Below are 12,157 nucleotides of genomic sequence, written 5' to 3'. Positions count from 1 at the left end.
AGATGTAAGGCAGCAAAAGATTAGACCTTTGTCAGGACAGACAAGCAAGGTCTGATTCCAGCTTGCAGGCACATTTATCAAATAAAGGTTTTATTTTCATAGCAGTATTAAATAAATTATTTAGCAAAGAACTTTGAAATGTAAAATCTGATCATTATGTGGGTCTATTGCAGCCTGTCTACACTGTAACAATAAAAAAAGATTACAAAAGGTATTCAGGAAAAGAGAGATTGCCATGCACCTATTTCAAACTCACTATTCAATTCTGTTTTCTTATCTCCTTTACCATAATATTTTAACATATATTTTTTGTACTGCCAAATTGAAATATTGCTGATTTCAGTAGTGTTATATAATTCTGCTCTCATTGCCAGATTTACCACTGCTACTAAAACTACTGTAAAGTGAACTGACATCACAAGAGTTTGGACTCTTATTACTGCTCTTGAAGTACTCCCATGATAAATTAATGACTGCCAGTGAGGAAGAGAAGCTTGTTTTCCAAGCCCTTCAGCATCTCTTTTGTACCAAAACAACCCCTTCTAGTTTCTCTTCCTTACTGATAGTCAGCTCAGAAGCAATCCACTATGTATTGCAAAATGTTACATCCTCAGCACCCTCACTCTGATTCAGTACACTGTTATGATAAAAATAATTACATATTATGTGACTGTACAAAGTAATTGTTTTAAAGCCAGTTCAAACAAGAAAGTAATTGAAGGAAAGTCATTGTCTTGGAGGAAAAGATAATAAGTTTTGCAACTTCTGTGGAAGATCAGATGCAATCTCTGCAGCACTTAAAAATATTGATTATTTTATATGCTACTTTTTCAAATGGGAATATTTTGGTGGAGTCTTGTAGTTGAGCAGAGAGTATCATAAAACTAAGATTGCTACTCCTGATTTAGAGACCCATGGGACCTGAATTCTCATCCCTTTCCATCCTTGTAAATAAAGAGTAACTCCCTTATCTTTGAGTGAAACTGCGAGAGAAAACAGACCCAAGGAATCAGGGGTATCAGATTAACTCTGACCTTTTGTATGCTCCCATGAACAGAAAAAGGGCCCAAGTGCTGAACTCGATGGAAAATTTTAAATACTTTAACACCTGGCTCTAGCTGGACCAGGTGTCCTCCCTTAAGGACCTTGTGGGCTGCCTGAGTTTATGTTGTATAAAACATGATTATGAACTTCAGAGCCTGTTGTGTGTCTGTCCTGGAGTGCTGCTGCTGCTTCCAAATCTTCTGGTAACAGCTACAGCACAGTCTGCAGTGCAGCCAAGCAGAAAAGCTATCTGAAGCTCCTATACTCCACTTACACAGCTTACTGCCAGAGTGTTAAACAAAAAAATCTAGTCCTATTTTGAGACAGAGGTAGTAGAATATTTCTCTGGTCTCAGATTAATCATTTCTGTTATTTCATCTTGTCCTGTCAAAATGAAACATGGTTAAATATGGGCACTGAGTGTTTAAACTGCTAGCAATGTTACCTTTCATTTAAGTAGATTAATAATGTGTACTCTACATAACAAATTGCTTTAGGCACAGAATGAAAACATTGAAAACATATTAAAATTGAGTTAGGCTTTCTGAAATGAATGCAGGTTTTAGAAACAATTCTGGTTTGAAATGTCTGTAACATCTTCCATGGCTCTTTCTCTCACAAAAGGGAAGGGCTCCATTTTTGCAGCCCTGAGGGCAAGTGTTGCAGATTTAGATTTCTGGTAGGAAGCCTCCCTAAAAGTCAGCGCTGCTGAGGAAACTGGTGGAATCCATGAAGGATAATTTGGCCATACGTGGTTAATCAAGAGAAATGGATTAGGAAAAGGCTAGGCAGACTTGCAGTATCCGAGGGAAGACTGGGCTAGAAGACGTACCTAAATGAATCTTCAGAAAGAGTTTCAAGGGTTCACCTCTTTGAAATTCTCTTCTGAAGTTTGAGCTGGCCATGACAATCAAAATCTTTGAAAATAGCTGATGGTTAGAAGAAATCTATATAATAAAAGGACTAGAGAAGTAAAAATAATGAATCAAAAAGAAACCAAATGTTTGAAGCGTGCTCAGTTTTGCTGCTTTACCGACACTCACAATTTACAACTTTTGATGTCTTACTGCATTGTGCTCTTAGGAGAATAAATAAAACAAGACAATGATGGCACCTGGAGCAAACCCGAAGTTTCAGCATTGTTGCTGTCAGGGGAAAAGGGCTGGAAGTGTTTTGTTACAGCAGATACCAGGAGTACTTTTTGCCAGTTTCTTAACGTGCTACACTCTAAATGTAACCACAGTCACTCCTAATCTCTTTTTCTTAATGCCGAATACAGACACCAACTGATTTATGGACCAAAAAGTGTTTATTTCTTCCTGAGAGACCCCCTGGACAAGCAGGTGGACTTTTTCTTGGGCAGAGCCATGTAGTGACACACAGGCTTGCCAGCCCCCATGGGGTTTGTGGGAATAGCCTAACGTGGACAGACAGTCTTACAGTCATCATCTGTCTTACATTCAAGTTGTTCCACATTCTGTAGTGAGAATAGTTTTGGAAACTGCCTTTTGGAAAAGAGAATTCATGGTTTTGCTCTGTGCCATTGGTCCAGAGGCATTAAGACTGTCATGCAGCATAGTCAGTGGAGCTCTTCCTCTGGAGATTGTTTCAGCTGTCAAAGTCTTCAGAATAACCACTTCAAACCTGCCAGTAAAAGACTGGTATGGTTCATCTTCTCATCTCTTTGAACATCCTCTCAATAAGTGCTTGAATACATACACTCAGATAAAATATCTTACCTCTAATTTTCCTGAATAACTTTGAGATGAGATGCCCCTTTGCTCCACAGTGTTTCCTTCTGTGAAATGGTGAAATAGAACCTCACCCACACTGCCATTGTTAAAAGTTAAATTGGTTGCCTGCAAAGTGCATTGATGTCCTCAGCTGAAATTAATGGTGTGGTAATTGGGCAAAAGCAAGGCTCAATCAGATATTTAAAATTACACTGTGTACTGTGAATTATCCATTTCTGTAGAGAATTTCTAACATTGCTTTGAAGAAAGCATGTCGTTCAGAGAAACCTTATGAACTTCCAATCTATTTTAGCCGTATATTTCAAATTGTGCTTATAATTGTGTTCTTATTGAATATGTAAGTTCCTTTGAATTCCTTAATACAGTACATGGGTTTTAATATACATTTGAGAAGAATGCTTACTGTGGATGGGTGGCACTTTCGAAGGTTTTCAAATTGTCACAGTAAAATTGTCACATTTGTTCAATTAGCCTGTAGATGCTGCCACATTGATTTGTCAGCTGTGTAACCATTTCTTTGGATACTTAGAAAATCAGACCAGAATGCCTTTTTTATTTTATTTTCATTTTTCTCTTTTTTTTTCCTCTCAAGGAATTTCTCACATTTCTTTTTGATTTAAAAACAGTCATACAGGCATCTAGCCTTGCAGAAGTCAGTGGACGAAAATGTCAGGTTTTAGCATTAGAAATTAAGATGATTTTATTACTTCAAGGCATTGAGGTGTTTGTTGACCATTGTTCAGAGGCAAGAGATAAAAATTGTCTACAAACACAAATCTGAAGGTCAGACCTAAATGCCCAGATTTATATTTGTTCAACATCATTCTTTGTGGTGCAAGTGTTACAGTATAGCCTTTCAGAGTTCCTAGGGCCAGGGCTCTGGTGTGGCTGTCACCGGAAACTGTGTTATCAACACTTCAGAGCTCTCCTTTAAGTGCTTTCTCTATTCCAAAATTTATGTGCAACATCTAAGTAAATACTGTTTGGGGAAGGTGGAATACCTGCTAATACTTTGCAGAGTGGAACAGGAAGATGGGCACACATTGACATAGGAGACTTGCCTGGGTTGCTGATAGGGAAAGAAATGGTCAGGGTAGTGTTCATGGCATTTGCTGCTGGTTGAGCAGGTGATTTAAGGCATCGACCAAATTTCACCTCTGTAGCCAGACTGGAAAATGGCAGGTACTGATCTCTTGTCAGGAACGCATTGAGATCTTCTGATGGAATTTATTGCACAAGCACTGAGTGTTAAGGACCCCTTTGGGCTTTGTAATCCATTAGCTTCTTTGCCATGAGTATATCCTACTAAATACATTGTTTGTGTACACCAAGGTACCGTAACCTTTAAAAATACTCTTCTGAGCCTCAGGAAAAAACCTGAAACCCTTTGTGTTTGGTTTGTAGGGGAACATTCCCAGTAGTGATTTTAATTTTTTCTTTTTTTTTAAATCAAGCCAATTAATCCCTTCTAGTTATTCCAGTATTTTACAATTTCCAACCTCTTGAGTCTCTATAATCTTTTCAACAAGAGGTCTGAACTGCCAGTTTATCTGAAAAACTATTGTTGTTCCAATCAAATGAAAAACTGGTGCTCAGAGTTTTTTTGAAGAGCAGCCCCTTGTCATTCCTGAGTTCAGACAAAAGCAAAGAACACAGCTTCAACAGTGAGGCGTTCACTGGAGACTTCTTTCCATGAAAATAGTTATCACTTCTCTTTTCTTGGCAATTGAGTCATTGTTGCTTTTAAAAGAGGTTGTCATGATCTCCTCATTACCATTTTTCTTAATATGATAAGTGTAAACTACAAGAAAGCTATCATGTTTGAAAGGATACAGGAACCCTAAGGAATGTTGCACTAACTGCTTGTGCTCTTTGAAAAGGCTTAGAGTGGGAATTGGACTAAATGTATCATTCTACTTTGCAGCAGCACTGTCATTTTATAGAGTCTTTCACTTAGAACACGAGTTACCCTTCAAAAAGAATGCTGTGTTACTGCATCCAGCCTTTGTATGTCTTCAGCAAAGTGAGATCAACAACTGCTTTTGGTAGTTGCTGGAACATAATAATACATTGCACTTCGTACTAAAAATACAAAATATTCTTTGGCAGGTTTATTCCAGTTCATCTTTGTTTGGTGACTGGTAATTGTCAGTGTTTGACACCAGCTGGAGCTGCAACTATCACTAACTGCTTAGGGCTAACAGCAGCCATGGGTCTACTGGGTGGTCTTTTCTTGGGCTTGCTCCAAGTTTGTTCCAGATTGCTCATATGACCCCTGATAAACTTTTACTAATGAACAGTTTGCTATTCCTTTTTGACCATCTAGAAGTCAAAAGGACGATATATGTCATCGTCTGGTAATGTAGATATATGATTTTTAAATGCCAGTGCACCAAACTTACTGCATTTTAGTACTGTGGCTTTTGTGTCCTGTTCATTGATTTTCCCGTGGGGAAAAGTAGTGCAGTGTTTGCAGACAGGAAGGTTATGGACTTTGCCCTTCTTCAGCCCTGTTTTTAGGATTTAGTTTGTTCAATGTAGTTTGCTGTCAGAATTTTTAAAAAATGCAGACACCAGGGAAGGAGGATATATGAATCTGATTTCAGACATTAGGACCACTCTGTGTGGGACCAAGCATCCTCAGCTGTCATATGTCTTAGTGGCAGTCCCAAGTAATTAGTATTTCCAAGCTCAAACTTAGCAGCTTTGTAAGAAAGAATACACTGGGAAATGAGGAGTCAAATGCATGTCACAGTGGGAATCTGTCTACCAGAAAGACTCTGTAGCCTCCAAACCTTAAGAGAGATCAGAAAAGACCTCAGAATGTTTTGGCTTCGGTTTTCTTTACCCTTTAAGCTGACTTATTTAGGTAAGGCTGACATGCAAAAAAAAGAATATGTTCTATAACATACATCTATTTTTTTCTACACCTGTTAGCTTAGCAGGAGTGGATCAAAGGGGAGTGTTGACATGATTTACAGGACACACAGATGCAGGAACAGACCTGCTTCAAGGCACAAGTGAGGAAAAGGAAATCCAGACTGAAATGTTTGTTCTTTTCTGAAGGCTAAAATTACTATAATAAATGCCAGGTTGTACGAGAGGGTTTCAGGTGTCTGCTTAGGTCTTTCTGTAAGTAAAGAGAATTAAAGGGTTGAGAGTGAGAGGCAGCAAGGACTCTACCTCTCTGTAACAGGTGAGAACCCATAGTATATTCTCTGGCAAACATTCTGAGTTTTTTAACCTTAGAAAAGGTGACAAAATTAGAGGATCCAATAATTATGCTTCAGTGTGGAGCTTCTTTGATGTGCCAGTCAAGCTGGCTAAGTTGTCTACACGGGATTTTCCAGCCAATATTCACTGTTCCCAGTTTCCAGTCAATATTCAGAAGTTCAACCACTGCCCAAGACATCACATAAGACAAAAAAAACGAGACATTTTTTGCTGCCAGTGCATTCATAGTCCCTGATGTAGGTACTGGGAAGATAATCATGCTCCTTAGGGGAAAGTAAATTCTTCATGCATGGAGGGAGAAGCAAGTTCTGAACTGAGACACATGGTAGGGAGAGCATCACATAGATGCAGAAAAGGAAACAGTAAAAAAGGACAGCTTTGGAAGGGCAGGTTTGAGCTTTTCTAAGTGTTCACTGTGTCTTTGCTTCAGCCCCAGACTCCTATTTTAATGGCATTACAGTTGAGATGTTGGTGAAACTGTGTAAGAACAACATAAAAACAAATGCTACCCTAGCACACTCACTGTCTGTGTGCTAAGCAGAATAAGAGGTCTGGAAGGGTCTTCATTTTGAAGACAAAACCCCAGCTTTTGTAAAGGGATTCAGTGTATGTTGTACAGCAGCATGTGGTGACTTCTTTTCTTTGTATTTGATGAGTAACAACTCAGAGTCCAGTCTTAATGAAAGCAAATCATGGCTTATAAAAAAGAATTTAGCTTTAAACTCAAGTAAGTTACCTAACCTGATTTCTTATTTCCCCCCATAGGCCGTTTCAGATAATTAATGCTCCTGTTTAAGACTAACCCTGGTGTCTTCTGGCACAAGTTAATGTTTTCAAATTCCTCATGATTTTTGGACTCAGTTTCATCATATTGTCAGGATCTAAGTTATAAGCTGGTTACATGGATCTAAAAATGTAAAACTTAAACATATCTGTGCTAAGCCTACAGAACAAGAAGTTTTGTAGTTTAGCTATTTAATTTTGCCTGATATTGAATTCGGAGATTTTATTTTTTCACTACAGTGGTGTAAGTGGCTCCAGAAATTAAATGCGTTTTATAATAAACTACATTGATAAGGTCTTGTCCTGTGACGATATAATTCACTGTTGTATTTTGTATGAAAAAAACATGAATTGATTACATATGACAATGTAAAGAAGATGATGTAATATATTGTATAAATGTGCACAGTGGAGTGCCTCAGGGTAGTCTTGTTTTGTAACTGTAAATTATAGTTCTGCTCTCCTCTTGGTGTGAACCCTAAGTTTCAGAGAAGAAAACAGGCAATTCAAGACATGCTTTTTTGCTTGTGAAGCTCAGGATGGATGGAACAAATTACCAGATTCCCTTAAACAAGTGCCAGCAGTGAATAGTTTCAAAACACAGTTGCTTATTTACTTGGAGAATGATTTTTTTGCCAATGCTTTTTTAAATTGCAGAGATGAAATTATATGTTGGTATTAGTAACTTTTTAAAGAATTAGCTTTTTATGACTTATTGTGCCTTTGTTTATATTATACTGTTGTAGTGCCAGAATGTTATGTTGTATTTAACAGTTCAATGAATACTTCCTATCTCTTGGGACCCTCATGAAAATTAGATGTGCCATCCCTAGGGATGGTTACCAACAAATATGATTTTGAATAAATAAAATCAATGGGATATGGCTGTACATGTCAGTGGGAATGGAGAAGTTGGCAAGAACAGGAGGTATTGCTTTGGCCATACTGTCCACAGCAGGGCTCTGGTGTTGTGTATTGGGCAACAAAGCCATTTGTTTAGTTCCTAGGAGTGACAGTTTTCTGGGACTGGATTCTTTATAGTGACTGCAAATACCTGAGCATTTATGGGTGTGTCAGTGACTTGAAGGGCTCTAAAACTGCTGTTAGGTGGTGTTGACTGAATATCCAGTTCCCAATGTGATATTAAACAGAAAAGACTGAGAATTAGTAAGTGTGGAGGGTCAGGATTTTGCCCTCATGGTTGCTCTGGTGTTCTTGAAGTGCTCTGTGGAAGACACTGCACCAAACGCTGTCCACAGCATCCCAGATGAGCAGGAGGGACCTCGAGTCTGACCCATTCTGACAGTTCCTTGTTCCTGACCCATCAGGTCTGTCCAGAAAAACAGTTGTATGGAAATAGGAACACCTCACGTGGCCCAGCATCTCACATATGCCTGGCAAAACTTCAGGACTGTAGTCATCCTCTCCTTGCACTCAACCATTGTGGCCTATCCTTAACAAACCCCACAAATTCCTGCAGCAGACAACATGCCTCCTGCCTGTCTTGGATGGGGAGTTACCTCAGTGTGGTTATTCCTAGTCAGTATGTGGCCTGTCTCATGATATAAAACTTGTCAAGAGCACTGTTCCATGTGCTTCCTGTAAGGTGCTGTTCCTTTTTATACACAATGTAATTTTTCTTGCTGTATATGTTCTGGGACCTCCCCATGTCCTTCCCACACTTCACTCATACAGGTAACCTCAGCCTGGCAGGAGCAGGGGTGCAGCTTCTGCAGATCTCTTGTTCTGCACAGTTCACCATAATGATGTTTCTATAGTAGGTCACTTAGGGGTATGTCCTAAAAATGCCAAGAATATGTGAGAAGGTGCTCAAGGGTACAAAACTGCCTTGGGATTAAATTGAAGGATTGTCCTGGGCAGTGTGAACCACATTCAGGACAAGTTTTGACCCTATATATATTTAATCTTCCTGAGGTAGCCCCTGAAGAAAAGCATCCAGCCTGTTTCACAGAGGAACCTGGGGAGGGAATTGTTTTGTGCACAATGGGGACCATTTGGGCTCAGGGCCCAGCAGGAAGCTAAATCATTTGACAGAGTAGACACACTATTACCCAGGCTATGGTTTCCTTTAGGATGGTATCAGACTTGTTAAATTGGAATCTGGTGGTGGGTTCATGTGGTGTAGCTTCATTACTCTCTCCCTAAAACAGCCTCTTGAGCTGAGATACCTTCTCACTGTAATATGGAACATTGTTTTTCTTCACATTCACAAGATTGGTTAGAGAAGTACATCAATCACAATTTACTATTTTTTTATTGTCTTGTAAATGCTCTAAGCAAAGAATATGAGTGTTATTAGTTATAAAAGCTACAGTATGAGGGAAATATATTGGAAAGTTAGAGGTATATAGGAGTCAGAGAGTATTGAGAAACTCAGCAGAAAAAGGAAAAGTCCATATTTCTTTGTGGATTTTGAAACGTTAACAAAGTAGGAAAGGAAAACATATGTTGTAACGTTTATAGTCAACTGCTATTGGCTTCTAAAGCAATTCCTGTATTCATTTTCACTGAATATAATTTTTGTTTATCCCCTTCCTGTTAATGAGAAAGGAATATTAATTTACCATGGGATGATATGGAGTATACCCCATTCCCCAGTTGGCAAAGGAAACTTAATTGTTGTCATTGATAAAACCCACAGGTGAATGCTGTGGTTTAGGTTATGGTCAGGGAAATGGTTGCTTTTTGTAGAATAAATTCTAACTTTTCAATAATAAACTCATGCATGTATGGACTGTATTTCCAAATGGCTTTCAAGCAGTTTTTGGTAAAGTAATAAGATAAATTCTAGTATGACAAGGACATCATTGCAAATGCGACCACATTGTTCCTCAAAAAATATGTACTGGGAACTAGCCACTCATAATAAATTTTCTAAAATATTTCCCTGAGTAAAAGGTTTCCTGCCTTAACACTGATACCAGGAAAAATTTCTTTCTTTGGAAGCCATCACTGAAGTCTTTTGGTTGTTTGTTTTTTGGTTTTTTTTCTCTTACTCAAAATCCCTTTCTAAGGAAGCCATGACCCAGTATGTATCAGGGCAGATAACTGGTCAGGGTATTCCCAACTGCTCATGCAGATTTTCCATTTCTTCATAAGGAATATGAATGAAAACAACCCGTAGGGTTATTGCCTTTTTGTTGCGTTACGGTTTAGTGTCATTTGCTCATCCATGTAAAATATATATCGATACATTCATTCTTTTCTTAGCCTTTCCTCCAAAGATGAAGAAGGCTGAGATGTTTTTTAATTCAGTATGCATCACACACAGAAAATGTGGCTGCCCCTCATGCATTACTGGCTTCCTAGCAGATAGAGTTTGATCAGGTTTGTATAAATGCAGAAACCAGAAGGATGTGAAACAAGACACGCTTTTTACTAAGGTTGCATTGATAAATAGTTAATAAAACATTAATAAATCATTAATAAAGTCTTTAATAAATGCTAAATTACTTGGCTATCTTTATTCCATCAAGGCAGTAGGTTGCTTAGCACCAGCTGTAGCATCAAGGTTGTAATAACCTTAGAAAATCTATTCATCACATATTAATTTTTTCTGAATGCAACTTTAACATACTGTGTCACCAAAAACTGCAGAAAGTTTAAAGCAACAGATTTAGCTAAAAGTTAAAAGGAATGAGAGGGGCATTGGATAGAGAGAATACCACAGATAAAGTCTCTTTAGCAGCAGTGGCCTCAGATTGTGTTTATTGCTAGTGGTGTGGGGGGGGCTGCTCCTCCCCCTGCTCAACTGCCCTCTAACGATGTGGGCAAAGTGTCAGTCCTGAGGCTGCCTTTGTGTCCACTCAAGGGAGACACCAGCATTGTTTCTTGTTTTGTTCTGCCTTTTTTTGAATGTATCCACAAGACAGGCAGTAAGGGTTGGGTTTGGCCAATGGAGATCTGTCAAAACTACAGAAAAAGAAAACGATCTGGGAAAGGTCTAAGAAATCTCATCATCTACCATGCATCCCTGTCCCAGCATAGGAATCAATTCTGCCTAAGCCATTCCTGACTGATGTGTGCTAATCTGTTCTTAAGTGTGTTCCTCCACAGGTGGAGTCTGTGTAGCTCTGAGCAATCTATTTCACTGATGCAGAGTCCTTACCATTAGAGAGCCTTTTCTTATGTCTAACTGAAATTTTTGTGTCTGCAGTTGAAGTTCATATACACCATAAAACTGGAGAACAGATTATTCTCTCCTTTAGGAACAGATCTTTCTGTAATTGAAGACTGTTCTCATGTCTCCCCTCAATTGTCCCAAGGGGAGTAGCATGAGCCCTGTATCTTGGGAGGCTTCAAATTAGATCAGGCTAAGCAGTTTAGAGTGCACTGCAGGAAGGGAAGCTGCCTCTGTAGGAATGCAAAGTACACAATCCTGGTTCTTTTTTCCATAATGACCTCTTAGAGCCTGGCTCAGTGCTTTTATCTGTACTTAAAAACACGACACACTTTCTTTTGAACAAGAAGGAAATGATGGAAAAATGAAATACAGAGACAGGAAATAAATCTTGAAGGCAGCTATTAATTTTAGGGACTGGTTTTGTAAAGCTATTTACCATCTGCCCCATATCCCCCATACTCAATTCTTTAGCTCTGACCTTTTCCTTAGAAACTTGTGAGTTTAAATCCTTCCCCAGTCCTCTCCTTCCATTTAAATCGTGATTTGGCTTTGTACCTCTGCAGCCCTTAGAAGGTTTGCTTGGAGTATTTGTATTTTGGGTGATTCATTAGATTGTGTCTGCATGTGTCCTTCTTAGTTACTTACCTGGGGGCTTTTATAGCTGAAAAAAGCAGACTTAGCTGAAGAGACGAGCGTGCCTAACTCTAATAAACAAAACACATGGAGTCAATTAAAACAATGTTTAAATAATTTTCAGAAAGGAGGATGCTTGATGTTACTACATCAGAGGACCACAGTGACTTCTAAGCCAACAAACTGTGCAGGTTTACTTTCTCATTTAATCTCCAGGTCTATAAAAAAATGCGTGCTTCCATAGCAGTCATCTGCCCACTCCAACAGTTAACATGATTTTGGAATTACTTTAAGTCCAAACCATGTGAAAATAAATCCTAACTCAATTTTGTGGGATTACTTTGTTTCCATTAAATTCCTCTTTAAAGCATTTCATATGCTCGGTTTTATTATTTTTACTTCCAGGAATTTCTAAATACTTCCAAATTTGGATTGATTAAAGTTTTTTAACTTTTCCTGGAAAAAAAAAATTAATGCAACTCCCTGCCTACTTTCCCAGGTATTTACAAACCTAGGTGGCTGTAGACACGTGTTAATGTATACATACACAACACATACACTGTGG

At 38.6% G+C, this 12,157-nt stretch overlaps 1 protein-coding gene across 6 annotated transcripts in view; it reads left to right on the top strand.

The window, feature by feature from the left end:
* AFF2 (ALF transcription elongation factor 2) overlaps positions 1-12,157 on the top strand; it is a 334,844-nt gene that overhangs the window by 186,270 nt on the left and 136,417 nt on the right. The gene's annotated exons all lie outside the window — the stretch shown is intronic.

This window comes from Pithys albifrons, chromosome 14 (genome assembly GCF_047495875.1).
Source record: "Pithys albifrons albifrons isolate INPA30051 chromosome 14, PitAlb_v1, whole genome shotgun sequence".
NCBI classification, from domain to species: domain Eukaryota; kingdom Metazoa; phylum Chordata; class Aves; order Passeriformes; family Thamnophilidae; genus Pithys; species Pithys albifrons.
The sequence above is the reverse complement of the archived record's forward strand: the minus strand, read 5'-3'. Positions and strand labels throughout refer to the sequence as shown.